This window comes from Chrysemys picta, chromosome 13 (genome assembly GCF_011386835.1).
Source record: "Chrysemys picta bellii isolate R12L10 chromosome 13, ASM1138683v2, whole genome shotgun sequence".
Classification (NCBI taxonomy): domain Eukaryota; kingdom Metazoa; phylum Chordata; order Testudines; family Emydidae; genus Chrysemys; species Chrysemys picta.
In genome coordinates, this window is record NC_088803.1 from 28,814,166 (window position 1) to 28,831,359 (window position 17,194).

The 17,194-nt window shown below is 45.7% G+C and overlaps 1 protein-coding gene and 1 long non-coding RNA gene across 4 annotated transcripts in view; one reads left to right on the forward strand and one right to left on the reverse strand.

Moving 5' to 3' along the window:
* Positions 1-17,194, forward strand: part of ASIP (agouti signaling protein) — a 221,262-nt gene that overhangs the window by 119,543 nt on the left and 84,525 nt on the right. The window lies entirely within an intron of this gene.
* Positions 1-17,194, reverse strand: part of LOC112059492 (uncharacterized) — a 93,549-nt gene that overhangs the window by 13,873 nt on the left and 62,482 nt on the right. The gene's annotated exons all lie outside the window — the stretch shown is intronic.

A 17,194-nucleotide genomic window follows, 5' to 3' on the forward strand; every position in this document is an offset into this window, starting at 1 on the left:
AAATAAAGGTCTTTATGTCTGTTTGCTCTTCTGGATGCAGAAGAGCATCTTCTTGCTCCTGGGTTTGGTTCAAGTCTGCCAAGTGTAATTTAAAAATCTTGCAAGCCTCCTATTCCCGCTCTAGCAAATACTCTCTGGTCAAAACAAGGGTGTTAGAAATGTCCCCCAATGTGAGGTGCCTGAATAGATTTAATGCCCTCTGATCTCTTGATCCACTACAGTATTGACATGTGTTCTGTCACCCTATCCTATTACAAGAAAAAAAAAAAAAAAAAAAACTACACACCATTCCCAGCCTCTGTGTGCTTTTACCATAACCAACAAACATGTGCATCCCTCTTGCTGCTCATGGACATCCAGGGCCAAATTCACCTCTGGAGTAGACAGATACAACTCTGCTGAAGTCAATAGAATCACAGCTGCTTCCATCCATTAATTCTTGTAGTTGCAGAATTGCCAACCCCAACTGTTCAAAAATAATGAGTTGGGCCCCAAAATATCATGAGATTATTTTTAAGCCAATGAGATTTTTCTAAACACACATCACATTGCAGGAGGGGCTATTTGGTTTCTGCGCTTTTAGCACTGGTGTCATGTTTTCCAACTTCTCAGCAATTGTGAGGACTAGAAACTTTAAAATGAAAGATTAGAGGGTTGAGTCAACTCCGGGAGCAGGGAGTCTAAGGCAAACATCAAAAATTGCAATGCTTGTTATAAAATCCTGAGAGTTGCCAACATTGTTTTGTGCTTGACATTATAACTTCCAATTGTGGCCAAGGAAATCTTGTTTAGAGTGGCTTGCATCCCAGTGGGTTTGGCCAACATGGCAGAAAAAATGAGTGAATGAAAGAAAAACCTCAGAAGAGGGCTCCCTTCATTCACCCAAGTAGTCCCACTGCCCTCCATAGAAATGCTTGATAAGTGAGCAGGATTTGGTAAGAGGAGTGAAGGAGGTAAGAAGAGACATAAAAAGAAAACAACTGAGTTTCATTCCATCCTTTTGCTAGCTAGGGCTTTATTGGGCTAACAACTATATACCAGTAGCTAGAATATCACTCAGTGATTTGAGGGAGAGGCATTATTAAGCCCCTATGGAATGTTGTAAAATGCATCTCACCTTAAGGAATCAGGTACTTGCTGTTTAGCAGAAATACCCCAACACAATTGAAAACAATGATAAAAAAATGTGTTTGTGGATGAAATCTGTATGGAAACAAAATGTACTAGAGCAGGATTATGTCTGAATCAGCACAAATTGCTAGTGGTGAGACTTTTCACTCCGTGAAAGATTTTATGATAGGGTTACCATATTTCAGCAAGCAAAAAAGAGGACGGAGGAGCCCCGCCCTATCCTCTCCCACTTCCTGCCCCCCCCCAGAACCCCCAACCCTCCCCCCGTTCCTTGTCCCCTGACTGCCCCCTCCTGGGACCCCTGCCCCTAACCGCCCCCCAGGACTCTACTCCCTATCTAAGCCTCCCTGCCTCTTGTCCCCTGACTGCCCCAACCCTTATCCACACCCCCACCCCCAGACAGACCCCTGGGACTCCCAACCCATCTAAACCCCTCTGCTCCCTGTCCCCTGACTGCTCCGATCCCTCTCCCCACTCCTGCCCCCTGACAGCTCCCCCCCAGAACTCCCAGCCCCCCACCCCCACGCTCTTTGTCCCCTGACTGCCCCCTCCTGGGTCCCCTGCTCCTAACTGCCCTCCAGAACCCCACCCCCTACCTAAGACTCCCTGTTCCTTGTCCCCTAACTGCCCTCTCCTAAGACGCCCCCCAACTGCCCCCCAGGACCCTACCCCCTACCTGTACCCTGACTGCCCAAAACTTTCTCCACTCCCCCCAAAAAGCCCCCCCCCCCGTTTCTTGACTGCCCCCTCCAGAACCTCCCTGCCCCTTCTCCTGCCCCCTGGCCCCCTTACCCTGCTGCTCAGAACAGGGTGTTGGGCTCTGTGCGAGCCGAGCCGGACACGTGGCTGCGCTCCCCAGCACAACAAAACCCGGTCCCTGGCCCTGCACAGTGCTGCTGGACCGGGCTGCAGGGGAGAGCTGCCGGCTCAGAATGCAGGGCAGATCCGGCTCCTCTACAGCTGCTCCGGAGTCCAGCCCGGGACTTTCCTGCAGCCCTCCCAGCCGCTCGCTCTGCTCTGCCGGGGGAGGGGGGAAATCCCGGACATTTTGAGTGCTTTACAAATTCCCCCCGGACTCTATTTTTAGAACAAAAAGGAGGACATGTCCGGGTAAATCCGGACGAATGGTAACCCTATTTTATGAATCAAAGCCATATGGAAATGCTGTACAGTGCAGTGCCACAGTACAGTGTGACTACACATTGAGAAGCTTAAGGGAAAGTGAGAATAAGGAATTCCATTAAAGCATAGCATTTTCATGGCAATACTGATGTCTGAACATACTTTCCATTGACTGGCAGGAATTAGGGCCCACAACTGTGCTTCTCCAGTCATGAGGCAGCCAATGACCACACCTGGGCTGCAGCCCAACCACCTGATTGACTAAGGCCATGAGGTGGCTTGCTCTTAAGCCCAGCAGCTGCAGCGGCTGCTCCGTGCAGGTGCCTGTGGATTCTCTGCCTGCCTGCAAGCCCTGCTCCTGTCTAGACCCTGCTGTAACTGTGCCTTTGTGGGTCACAACTGAGAATACCAAATTCAGGACAAACTGCTGAGAAATAGGGTAGATACTCCACAAACTAGCAGTTATTCTCCATGAGATATACCAAACCATCAACAAAAGTAAACATGTAGTCCAAAGAAGTGGGTATTCACCCACAAAAGTTCATGCTCCTATATGTCTGTTAGTCTATAAGGTGCCACAGGACTCTTTGCTGCTAATAAAAGCCAGTTAAAGGATTAAGAGGTGGCTGCCCTGGAAAAAGTACTGACAGTTCAATAAGCCTATCCTTCTCAGTCAATCCTCAGTGACTAAGCTATAGGGTACATCTACACTACAGGGAGGAGTCGATTTAAGATACGCAAATTCAGCTACGTGAATAGCGTAGCTGAATTTGACGTATCGCAGCCGACTTACCCCGCTGTGAGGATGGCAGCAAAAATCGACTTCTGCAGCTTTCTGTTGACGGCGCTTACTCCCACCTCCGCTGGTGGAGTAAGAGCGTCGATTCGGGGATCGATTGTCGCGTCCCAACGGGACGCGATAAATCGATCCCCGAGAGGTCGATTTCTACCCGCCGATTCAGGCGGGTAGTGTAGACCTAGCTATAGTGTCCAATGAAATAAAACAGATGATGTGGCTAGATGAACAATCTGTGAAGTGGGAATACACAGATAAACACTTGTGAATTCTTGTACCAGGTGTGTTACCATTCCATGCTGTGAACCTTATTCCCCCACCCCATATAATCTCTTTACGGATAATAGGCTAATGGTGAACTATTGACCACTATGTAACAATTAGCCAAGGTAGACTTTAAAGTTTTAACTAAACTCATCGCCCTATGTTTAGGGTATTGGGTATTTCCATTAGGATGGTGTTTTCAGCCACAGAGGAGTCAACTGCACTGATGACTTTGAAGTCAAGGATCTATTAAATTGCAGATATCTTTTAAAACTCTAGCACCAGATGGCTTCAGTGTGAAGTGCTGTGAAGAATTTTGTGACCCTCTATTGAAGCCCCCCAGCTAAGCAATAGCATGTGGCTTTCAAGGCAAAAAACACTTCCTGATCCCTTTAACAGAGCCTGTATTTCTGTGAAACTTAAAAGCAGTAATGATGTAGGATACAAATTAAAGCCTGCATTAATGAGTGAAATTAAAGTTCCAGCTAAATCACAGAAATGTTAACTAGATTTAGAACATTTCCTCTATAATCTTATCCAAATATCTAAGAAGGTGTTTGTCAAGGCTGAATCCTCAAGCCCTCCCCCAAAAAGCTGAGAAAGGAAACAAAGGAAATCAGCTGTGGCTACCAGCTAATCAAACATGCAAACCTCTTAGGACACCAAAAATCCAATCCTGTTCTTAAGGTACATTTTATTAAAAACAAAAAGAATACACATCTGGAACTTATGCTTTTGCTAGATTTTTAGAAGAGCAATTCCAAAAATCAAGCATCCAAAATAGCTTTCTTGGGGGTTCAGCTTAAAGGTTACAAGCAAACAAAAGCAGCTGGGGTTAGCACAGAGATCCACAAGCCAAAACAAAGGAAATAAGCCTGTTTGCGTCTAGCTAAACATCCCTAATTTACTTACATATTTGGGGGTTCCAAATAAGTAATTCTAGGTATGATCTGATGAATTTTCATACCTGGGTCAAACCTTACACAGCATTCCTGCTTATAGCATTGCTGCTCCGTGTCCCTCCAGAGACCAGATCAAGGAAAGTTTCTTTTCCAATTTTAAAAAGTTTTACCTTCCCATTGGGTCTTTGGTCAGGTGCCCACTTTTTCGTTCTTCACCTGGGGGACTTTTTAACCCTTTACAGATAAAGCAAGTAAAGAACAGCTACCAGGAGGTATTTTACCGCTAACTGCCTGGCTGTCCAATCAAAGGGAGCTATTCCCCTCCCCTTTATTTATCACAGAGTTCATTAGATGGGAATGTTTGGTGTAGAACAGTGGTTCTCAAACTCCCCCTCCCCCCCCCCCCCCCCCCCCCCCCCCCCATGAACCGCTTGGTAATTGCCGAGGGTCTCAGCAGACCACTTAATCTTTCCAAATGTTGTTTGTACCATTAGCTAACTATTGTAAAGCGCTTTGGATAAAAGTGCTATATAAAAAACAAATAAACTTTGTTCTACAAATAAAAGCACACAACTCATATTTTAAGTATCAGGGGGTAGCCGTGTTAGTCTGTATCTACAAAACAACAAAGAGTCTGGTGGCACCTTAAAGACTAACAGATTTATTTGGGCATAAGCTTTCGTGAGTAAAAACCTCACTTCTTCGGATGAACTCATATTTTAGTATCAGTAGTCTCACTTTTCTAATGCAATGGATGTGCCCTCTCTGCCTCCCTCTTTCCCAGCGCCAACTCAAGAGCTGCCATGACAGGGGGTCTCTCCCTCTCTCCCCAACCTCAGCAGCCCTCAAGTTGGGGCTGGGAAGGAGAGGGGGTCTCTCCCCTGCCACAGCAGCCACAGAGCCTAGACTGTGAAGGAGGGCCATCTCTCCCAGCAGCCGCAGCCCTGGAGCTGGAAAAGTCAACTCTTTCTCTGGCCACCGCAGCCCTGCACATCTCAAATTCCCTCATCCCCTTGTCTCACCCCACTTCCCCCCCTCCAAGGTCACTACCTCACCTTACATGTGAGTCTTTTCCAGGAACTTAATAGGAACACAGGTGTGGCTGCACTAATTAGGTGGATGGCCCTTCATTCTCTCATGTGCAGCCACCCAGGTGTGCACCTTTGCGGGAACTATCCACAGGCCACCTGACTGGAACTCCCAGACCACAGTTTGAGAACCTCTGGTGTAGAATATACACATAGCATTAGGGTCATGAAGACAGCTGAATGCTCAAAAAACAAGAAATCACATTTTTTTAGAAGCCTAATAGGCAAATCATAGAATCACAGGACTGGAAGGGAGCTCAAGCGATCTAGTCCAGTCCCTTACACAGGACTAAGTATTACCTAGACCATCCCTGACAGGTGTTTGGAGATCTCTAAGAGCAGGTTAGATAATGACAGATATTCTGCAATCTCCCCAGGCAATTTATTCTGGTGCTTAACCACCCTGACATTTGGGAAGTTTTTCTTAATGTCCAACCTAAACTGCCCTTGGCATTCTAAAGTCCTTTCTTCTGTGCCTTCCAGAGGTTTAAATTACAGACAAACTTTACACCACAGATACAAAATCAAATTGATTGAATTCAATGCACAGGAATGCTGCAGCAATGTGCACTTTGATACCCAGATAGGGTGACCAGATCACCCAAGACAAATATCGGGACGCGGGGGGAGAGGTGGGGGGTGACGCGGGGGGGGGGGCAAAAAAAAAAAAAACCAACACACCCTTCCTCCGCAAGCGCTGGAGGGAGGCCCGGGAGACTCAGGGGAAGCGCGGGGCCGGGGTGAGTAACAGTCCGGCCTGGTCCCTTGAAGGCAGGACTCAGTTGGGTGGTAGGGCGAGGAGGGGGGCAGCCCGCGGGGCCAGGCAGCGGCTGTTCTCACCCCCGGGCAGCGGGACTCGGGAGCAGCCGCTGCTGCAGCTCCCACTGCTGCGGGGGCAGGAAGCGGCCATGGCGCTTGGCGGCTGCGGCTCTGGCGCCCCCGAACCCCCCGAGCCGGGGCCTGCTGCGGGGACCCAGCAGCGCGCACGCTGCGCCCAGCCCCTGGCCAGTCGCGTCTGGGCTGCTGCCCAGCTGGTGCTATCCCGCGGCAGCCCCGGAGTGGGGGCAGCAGGCCCCAGCCCCCCCGTCCCGCAGGGGAACGAACGGGGCTGGGCTGCCGATGCCTCCGCCCCGGGGCCGCCGCGGGATACCACCAGCTGGGCAGCAGCCCAGACGCGACTGGCCAGTGGCTGGGCCCAGCGTATGCGCTGCTGGGTCCCCGCAGCAGGCCCCGGCTCAGGGGGTTCGGAGGCACCGCAGCCGCGGAGTGCCATGGCCGCTTCCTCCCCTGCGGCAGTGGGAGCTGCAGCAGCGGCTGCTCCCGAGTCCCGCTGCCCGGGTGTGAGAACAGCCGCCGCCTGGCCCCGCGGGTCGCCCCCCTCCTCTCCCAACCACCCAACTGAGTCCTGCCTGCAAGGGACCAGGCCGGACTGTTACTCACCCCGGCCCCGCGCTTCCCCTGAGTCTCCCGGGCCTCCCTCCAGCGCTTGTGGAGGGAGGGGGAATGGTGAGCCTGGGGAAGAGGCGGGGATTCGGGGAGGGAGACAATCGGGGGAGGAGGGGGCGGAGTTGGGGCGGGGGGGGGGGTGTGTGCAAGTACTTCCGGGCTCTAGGCTCCAGGGCATTTCCTTGTTTGTCCAGTGTCCCGACCGCACGTCAGTCGGGACGCGGGACAAACAAGGAAATATCGGGACAGTCCCGATAAAATCGGGACGTCTGGTCACCCTATACCCAGATGAGAGGAACCAGGCAGAATTGTCCCCTTTCCCTTCTTTTGTTTGGCATTGCAACCAAGTTCCTGCTCACATACCTGTTTTTCACCCACCCTGCAAAGATCCTAACTAGGATTCCAGTCTGAAAACTGTCAGGTGTGCAGATATCATCTTTTACTACAAACCCCAGCCCCTCAGGCCTTGCAGTCAGCAAAGCTCCTAGCCACCTGATGGAACTGTAACTTCCACTCAGTTACAGCAAAGTAGAGGCTTAGGGTTCCCAATGCATGAGGGGCCTGGACTGAAAGAAGAAGGAAAAGGAACATGTGGCTGAAGGGGAAGAGAGAATGAAGAAAGGGAAAAAGGGGAGGAGAGGCTGTGCTCAGCACAATTGGAAAGCAATGCTGAGCCACAATGCTCCAGCCATATGTCAAACCTCATTTGCTTCAGAACTTCCTATTTCAATTGGCAAAGACTCAGGAACATATTCAGGCTTTCAAATTCTGTCCAGCATACATCATATTTATGATTTAAACATGCAATCACCAATGGAAAAATTATATTGGAGCATACCCTAAATCAATGGAGTACTCTGGCTATTCTTCTGGGACCATGCTCAACTTAAAAAAAAAAAAAAAAAAAAAGAGCGCATATTCCCCATGCTTTACATTCACTGCTAATGTTTCCAGCTGTGTTATAAAAGAGAGACACTAAAGAGACTAATTAAACCCTTTCAAAATAGAGAGGCTGGCGGGGTGCGGGGCAGGAATGGAATCTCAGGAAGACCTCAAAGAATTGAAACTTTAATATTGGAGAGTCTGATCTCCCAATGCTGGGCTATATATGTGATGCTAAATCCACCATTTTAACAAATTTGCACTGGATACTGGCAGAGGAATTAGAAACTTTATTCCCCTGCCTAGTAAAAGCCCTTCATCCTCTGTATATTGCATTCTAGGAATGTAAACCTGTGATAAAATGAATATGCCCATGTCACCCTCCCTTATGCTGCCAAACTAGAGAAAATCCAGTTTTATTCCAGGCATCACTGGGATTAATTTTGTAATCTGAGGGAAGCATGAACTACATGAAAGGGCTTGTGGGAGATTCAGTGGACCTTGGATAAGGCCCATATGTAACAATGGAAAGACTCCTATTGTCTTCAGTGAGCAATGGAACAAGCCCTGCTTTAGCAGCAATTGGCTAACTAGTCTAGCATTCTCTGGCCTTCCTAATTCACGCATCCAGTATTAACATTATGCTCAGGAATACATTAGACATAGAAAACTCAAGCAATGCAGCTTATCCCTGGTTCTGAGATGTATTCCTCGCTTTGAGAATCAGAGTTTGGCACCCACCACAGAATGGTAGAGGCTTACAGTGCAGTCTACTCTGAAAAATGATTCTGCATGTATGGCATGATAGCACTCCACGTTTATTGCTCCTCAATATTTCTGTATCAAAGTGACTCAGTTTACATGTAAAAAGAGGGAGTTCTAACTTCCAACACTGCAAACTCCCCATGGACTCCGAGGATAGGTCTGCACTAGACAACTGAACTGTTCAGTCTAACCAGTTGGATATAAACAGTTAAATGCACCCACCTAGCCAGGGTGGCTCAGTTTAAGAAGCTTCGCATTTCTGTTCTGTGTCCACACATGGGCTGGTCTAAACCAGTTCAGTTGTACTGAAGACTCTGGGATACGTATCCACAGGGTTGTACAACTCCCAACAGAAGTACCTAGTGAGTTATTTCAAAACTTCGGACTGCTGCTCAGGGGAACTGTGGGAAGAGAGATCAAATACCCATAAGCACCTGGGAAACTCCCATCAATCCAGTGGAGCTCTGCTTACACAAACATGAAGATCAGACAGAGCAGTCAGAAGGTTTATGCTGCAGCATTTGAGAAACCACCATGATGGATCTGACGTGGTTGTGGGAAGAAAGCAGAGGGTGTCCCAGCCAGGGCCAGTGCAACCAGTAGGTGAACTAGGCAGTCGCCTAGGGTGGCAAGTGGTTGGAGGCACCCAGGACTGTCCTCAGGCATAGGCAGCTGCATAGGGCACCTGAAAATTTGGGGCACCACTGGGTCTTAGTGTTCACCCTACTGGTTTTCCTATCCCTGTTTTGACCCTTCCTGCAGGCTGAGTCTTCCTGGGAAGGGGATCTAGTAGTTAAGAGGAAAGTCTCCAGCCTGCTAGACCTATTAGCACAACACTGAAATTGTTAAAGAGCCAGTCAAGGGGTAAATGTTTTCATTAACAGGCATCTGCCAACCCCCAGGTATCTGTCAGTTTCTGAATGTACTGACAAAAAACACAGTTGTGCATGACTAATATTTAGTCAGAACATGTCAGTCTACAGGACCTTAGTTTAAAATTTGCTTTAAAAATATTTCATTAGAGAGTTGGTGAAGATTATAAAAAAATAAAATCACATCTCCAAAAAAATCCTTGCATAGATTTTTAGAGATGCACAATCATCTTTAGCCTTAAATGCTTGGCTTTTCAGACATATGTTTTTTAAATAAATTCTTCAAAAGACCACCCTTATCTAAAATGCACATTTTAATTACTACTATAGTAAAAAAAGTTCCCCAAAAATCTTCCTGTCCATCCATTTCTCCCTTCACCCTCTCCCTGCCCATTGAAGGAAGCAACAGCCCTTTGCTTCCAGATAGGGAAACCCTTTGTCCAGCTTTCTTTACTTCTGACTGATGAACTAGTTTTAAGCAAAATCTTAGTAAGATATAAAATCCTTTGTTCTGCCTAAAATCTTTGGAAACCTATTTTTTAAAAGTTGGTGAAATTTTATAAACGTGTATTGTTATGGAGATCACACAAAGTAAATGAGTGTTCCCCTTTTTCAAAAGCAATGCACATTGTTATGGACACACTAAACCTCTGTGACTGATTAATTTAAAATAAGGTCTTTGTTTCAGTGAGTTAAATATGTAGTCATCTGGAATGATTACTTTATGAAGGCTTAAGAGTACACTTAAAATATAAAATCAGCTTAGAAATACTGATTAAGAAAATGAAAAACAGAAGAGCTGCATCACGTATTCCATAGTATTTAATGTTGTAGTCAACAAGATGCTGATTTGCCCTTACTACAAAGTTTTTGCAAATAAATGTCTGACAAACTTCAGGGCATATCAAAAAACCTGTGACTGACATTTTTTTATTCTCAAGTTTAGTGCTTTTAATTAGGTACCTTCTGCATGTCCATTCTGCGTGAGGGAGAGGGTACAGGGTTCCCTGCGGGAAACTGACTCTCCATCATGAGGTGGGCCGGGCGTCTTGTTGTTCTTTCTGCCTTGTCCCCCTGCCAGGCTGCAAGCTCAGGCTGCTGTTGGGCATCAGGGCACCAGTTTAATACTGCATAGGGCCCCATAAACCTTAAGGATGGCCCTGGGGGTGCCAAAAAGCAGTGCCCTGGCTTGCCAGGGAGGAGCTGCCTTCTGGAGGCATCGGAGAGCCAGAGCGTTGGCTTGCGGCAGTGGCGAGCCCAAGCCATGGAGGAGCCAGTGTAGTGTGGGGGGGCAGGAGCCCTGCAAAGGCAGAGGCGCCACTAGCAGGGAGCAGCTGTGCCCCCTGCCCTGGCTGTGGCCTGCCCCTCCACCCCAGACACAAGTGGGCAGAGGTGGACTTGGGGCAGGTGCTGCCAGGCTGGGATGGGGATGGCTCATGGTGGGGCTGTGCACCCTCCAGGAGAGTTCAGGGGGAGGGGGGACCTGGTCTGGGGAAGCAGCCTCTGGGCATAGCTGGCCCCTGGGGTCTATAAAGGCTCGTTGGGATTTGTCCCTCAAGGAACAGATGTTATGGGGGGAGTGAGGCGCAAGGTGGAAGTTTCACCTAGGGTGCAAAATATCCTTGCACCAGCCCTGGTCCCAGCAGTGCCTGCAGAGAATCAGACACTAGCACTTCAAAGAGCTTGCAGACTAAGTAACCAGGTACCACCACTAGCTGAGCGGATGGCTCTGTGCTTTACTCCCACTGCTTTTGGGTCTTCTCCAAACCCACAGACTGGTGGAACTGAGTTGTTCTTTAGACTGGCAGTAGCAGCTGAGCTTCAGGATGAGGAAGGAGACTCCTGCAACTCTGTGCAGTGCTTACACCAAGCCTGCAGTGGTCAGACCACCAGAAAGAGCCCTTTTATCATGGAAAAGGGAGTGGAAGTTGCCCTGCAGAAGCTGGATACCATGAAATGCTACAGGGTCAATGGGAAATTAGTTTGGTGTCAATATGTCCACATCAGGCTTGCATCTGAAGAAGTGAGGTTCTTACCCACGAAAGCTTATGCTCCCAGTACTTCTGTTAGTCTCAAAGGTGCCACAGGACCCTCTGTTGCTAATATGTCCACAGTGGGTGATGCTGTGGTAGAGATTTGCAGGGCTGTGCAAGACTGTTGCAGGCCTGTGATGAGAGTGGCCAAATATTCTAGAACTGGTCAATGTATATAAACATTTTGGTTTCCCAAACTGTGCTAGAGCCATTCATGAAGCCTGTGTTCCCATCCCATCCTTGTACCCACCAGTCATGACAGTACATCAGCAGGAAGGGGTACTACTGCATGGTTATACAGGAATCAATGGATCATTGTGGGAGACTCAGACCATATCAGGTGGTATAGAAGAATGCAGGCTACAAGAATTTTTAAAACTCCAGGGGAAACAGAGTGGAGCTTTGCTCCCACCAAATGATGACATTAATGGTGTGTCTGTCCTCAGTGGGATCATAGGAGAACCTGCCTACGTACTCTTTACCCTGGCTCATGAAGCCATTCCTGCACAGTGCAAAGAAAAGATACAACTACATCCTAGCAAGTTGACAAAAAGCAACCTAGTGTACATTGGAAGGAATAATGTGAACTACTCTTACAGAGTTCTAAACTAATGGTAACAACTGATAAAGAAGATGCTTATCATTGCTAACAGGACAATAGAGGCCTGTTCTATATGTAATGTCAGTCAAAGCAGCAAACAAAAATTAGGATTCATCTGAACAGCCCATACTCACTGTTGACCCATTTAAATTCAGTTCAACCCTAGGATTAACCATGACCAGCAAACAGCTTTAAACACGATTGTCCTTGTACACAAAGGGCAAAACTGTGTTTCTCATTATGTTAATTAACATGCTTTCCAACAAGATGCATTTTCTAAAGCAAAGTGAGAACCAGGTTTTCCATTTTGCAGGAAATGCTACAATTTTGAGGTTTTTCCCATCCCAAAACAGCAAAAACAAAATTCAAAGTTTCTGGTGAAACAAGAGTCCTAAAAATATTAATTGCAGGCAGCTCTAAATGTTGTTTTAAATAAAATTAAAATATTTCAAAAAATTGAAATCAAAATGAAACATTTTGATTTAAAAACTGAAACCAAAAGTCATTTTGAAACAGAAAAATCAAAAGGTTCCATCCTGCACAGATCTAAATGGAATGTTTCAACTTTATTGGAACATCTGTTTTTTCCTTCAAGAAATTTTGTTGAAAACAACATTTTTTAAAAAAAGGCAAAAAAAAAAAAAAAAAAAAAAACCCACACCCCACACACCCCACACACACAAGCTGTTTTGCAGGACCAGTTAATCAAACTGTGGGTTATTTTGCCAGTCTAACCTCTCTGTGCAGGTCCTGGATGACTGCCCATGAAACAGGTAGCTCATGAGCACTGGTAATCTCCGGGGCTATCTGACAATTTCATAAAATCAAAAACATTATCTGAGTTTATTCTAAATGTAGAAATGCCAGATTCCATATGAATTGTACACAAAGGGTTGTTAGGTCAATTTGCCCCTCCCTGAGAAATACTAAACCACACAGGTTGGAAAGAGGCACTCCAGGACAGACCACTGCAGCATCTAACAAACTTGAACACTAATGAAGGAGTGGAAGTGAAGGGGGGTGCGGGGGGAAAACAAACCACCACACATGATTGAAAGAACAGAGCCACAATCAAGCAATAAGACACTGACTCCTTCACAAAGGAAAAACAGGAAAACAAAGCATTTCTTAATTTAAGAACTCCTTCTCCAAGCATAAGCCAGGCAAGAGCCATTAACACCTCACCTTATGCTCACCATGAGTATCTCATTACAAAACATAAAAAGCCAAGGTGGAAATAGAGTCTCTCTCCCACCTAGGCAGAAGTGAGGAGCTTGGTGCAATAAAGGTCCCATTTGCCTTTCTTTAACCATGGCAGATGTCCAACCCATATTAGGGCACTGTTCCATAGAAAAGTATAAGAATTATAAAGTAACTAGTTCAATAAGACATCTGGGCATATACCTTTCTAAAAGACAGCAAGACATATTATATTAATTATACTCCTTTGAGTAAGAAAATCAAAGCAGACCTGGAAACTTGGTCAATATATGAAACCCTAAATTAATTTCCTTTTCCAAACACTCACTTTTAGCCCCAGGAAGTCTTAGGTCAATGCGTGATAAATTCGTTTGGGGAAATCAGAAACCCAGGGTTAAGAAATCTACTTTACAAAGACTATGGCAAAAGAAGAATTGGCTTTACCAAACGTTAAGAACTATTACCAAGCTAGTCATATTAGAAACCTGATGTACTGCTATCACCAACCCCACAATAAGCATTGGGTAGAGATAGAACAAAGCTACTCGTTTGCAGCCAAACGCCACATGATCACCTGACTAAAGACAGCCCATAGGCCAAAAATCAATATAACACCACCCTTTTTTTAAAGCAACAATAGAAACTTGGGATATTGTATTTAGAAAGTTATTCCCATACACATCACCTCTAATGCCCATAGTAGAGAATATAGAATTTAGTCCATCTAAAAGCCTGGGGAGTTTTGACATTTGGGAAACTTATAGGTATATCAAAAATTTGGCCAATTGTTTAGAGACAATACATGTAGATCACTTGATTAAATACAACTTTCAAAAGACACCAGAATTCCAGTATATCAATACCAGCAATTTAGACATTTTTCCCAATCTGCCCTCACAAAAAGGCAAATCTAAGCAGAAAATGGACAGAATTATCCATGAAACAAAGGTTTACTTTTTATTATATACAAAGTAATTTCTAACTATTACTTAGAGGAAATAACCACACTCATGAAAAGATGGAAAATTGATGCACGTATTGTGACAAAGCTCTGTCCTTGTCTCCGTGGGTCCCGCATTTCCTGGTGGATTTCACTAGCCTCAGAAGTTCATGGTGACCCTTCACATAGCCCTTCTCTCTCTAGAGAAGAGGGTCAGTCTACTGAGCCATTTTCATCATAAGCCAGTGAGGGAGGTGAGGAGAAAGTATCCTCCCTTGCACAGTCTCCCTGTAAAAGGGAGACTTCTGGAACTGGTGAGGATCTTATCTGTATTTAGTTTGATTAGACATAGATTTGCGCATTTTATTTTATTTTGCTTGGTGACTTACTTTGTACTGTCTGTTACTACTTGGAACCACTTAAATCCTACTATCTGTATTTAATAAAATCACTTTTTATTTAGTAATTTACTCAGTATGTATTAATACCTGGGGGAGCAAACAGCTGTGCATCTCTCTCTATCAGTGTTATAGAGGGCAAACAATTTATGAGTTTGCCCTTCATAAGCTTTATGCAGGATAAAATGGATTTATTTGGGTTTAGACCCCATTGGGAGTTGGGCATCTGAGTGCTAAAGACAAGCACACTTCTGTGAGCTGTTTTCAGGTAAACTTGCAGCTTTGGGGCAAGTGATTCAGATCCTGGGTCTGTGTTGGAGCAGACGGGAGTGTCTGGCTCAACAAGACAGGGTGCTAGAGTCCTGAGCTGGCAGGGAAAACAGGAGCAGAGGTAGTTTTTTGCACATCAGGTGGCAGCTTCCAAGGGGGTTTCTGTGATCCAACCCATTACAGTCACTGTTGTCGCCCAGTCTCAGTGATTAATCAGGGGGCAAAGGGGGGAGCCCAGGCCCACCCTCTACTCCAGGCTCCAGCCCAGGGACCCTAATAGTATCAGCTATAGTAGCTGGTCTTTTAGAAAGAGGACACATACAATTCCCTGGGCTACTTCCCCACAGCAGCCCCCACTTCCTCAAGCCCCACTTCATCCTTACCTCAGGGCCTCCTTCCTTGTGCCTGATACAGTGTCTACTGCTCAATCTCTCCAACAGAACAATTTCCTCCTACAGCTCCTGACATGCACAGCTACCTGACTAACTGGGAGGCTTTTAACTAGTTTCAGCCAGCCCCTGATTGGCTTCAGGTGTCCCAATCAACCTAGGTGTCTCCACTGCTTTCTGGAAGGATCTTAATTGGCCCCAGGTGTCTTGATTAACCTGGAGCAACTGCCATTTGGTTACCATGGTAACAGGGATTTGTTTAGCCTGGGGCTATCATAGCTGTTTCTCACTACTTTCCTATAGCCATCTGGCCTTGCCCCATCACCGTATAGACTCCAAAACTGAGGAATGGAAGAACATAACAGGCAATGGTTTCTACACCTCAGTAAACACATTAATTAAGGTTTCAGAGGCGTAGCTGTGGGAGGGAGGGATTGAATTGGCTTTATTAGCTCTGACCCCCCACTTGGTAAGGCAACTCCCATCTTTTCATGTGCTGTATACCTGCCTACTTTTTTTCACTCCATGCATCTGATGAAGTGGGTTATAGCCTATGAAAGCTTATGCCCAAATAACTTGGTTAGTCTCTAAAGTGCCACAAGGACTCCTCATTGTTTTCACATTAATTAAAAAATTCCATTAAAATTCTTTATCACTGGTACCTAACGCCACTTAAAATTAAACGAATTTATGGTACAGAGACTGGGAAATGCTAGAGAGAATGTAATGAAATGGGAGGATTTCTCTATATTTGCTGGATAAGTCAAAAAATTAAGCCATTTTGGAAAGCTGATGGAGACTCCATAAGTGTCAACTGTCAGAGAACCTGTTGGTATTTTTATTAACTTGTCCAGAAAATTCTCTTATAAAAGCCATAAAGAACTGATCATTCACCTACTTGTTGCTTCAAGAATTACCAGAGTGAGATTGGGAAGAGAAAAGACTCCCCTAAAACAAATGACTGGTTCAAAAAGTTTGGAAAATTCTGATACTAGATAAATTAACAAAATTCTACAGGAGAGAAGTGGGGAGGAAAGATAGCTACTTAGAAATCTGGTGGAACATTTTGGATTTGGCTGGAATAAGGTCATCATCCACCACCAAAACTGAAGGAACAGAAGTTCGACACTATGTAGAGTCAAGCATGAGGGTTTATTACGCACAGCGCTGCCGGAGTGTCACTTTGCTTATTAGGCTCAGTGAGACACTGTTAAGCAATTGATTACAATAGATTATATAGGGTGCTAATGGGCAGAAGAAGCAACGGGGTGGGTGTTCCCGAGCCCCTGGATAGGTTCTAGCAGCAAGACAAAATTAGGACAATAAGCCAGTAGTCATAATGGCTCCGCCCATAGCTCGGGTTAACATATTTGCTAATACACAGGTGTTTTCCCTCAAAATTCTTCTCTTGCAATGTGTAAGTTAAATCCTGATTTCAGATCCATAGAAATGAGGTGGCTCTTTCCAGACAGGTTGGCCAACAGGCACATTCCTGGAGGCTTTAAAGCAAAAAGAACAGTGAACAGTACACAGCAATAACAATTGTTTAGGGTTTACCACTGCGTTTCTGCAAACTAGGATTGGCATCTGTGAGGGAGGATGCCATAACTCATGCTATCATGTTAGGCTTCTCCCAGAACTCTGATTGGCATTTGGGAGTATGTACCATTATCTTCTTCCTGAACCAGGGAGCAGACTTTAAGGCCCCTCTCAGTGAGTTGTGTGCCTGTAAGGACTAATAAGCCTCCCAATTACTGCTCTTCACCTGGAGTTATGCTGTCTCAGCTTATTTTATGTATAGCTGAAACAAACAAGGTCGTCTCCTGCTTATCCCAGCTTTCTTTAGTCATATATCATTGTTAACTAGGCCTCATGCCTCAGACCGAGCCGTAGAGTTTCGGCCTGTGTGAAAGGTTCTTAACAGAGACTGTGGTCAAGATCTTACATACATATTATTGGGATTTTGGTCCTTCAAAAACTGATATTTGACTAACAGTAGTCCAAATTAAACTCAAACTTCAGATATTAAAATAAGGAAAACAAAAAGTAGGAAAAAGGACAAACAATGTCACACAGAATTTTGATAGGACAATTA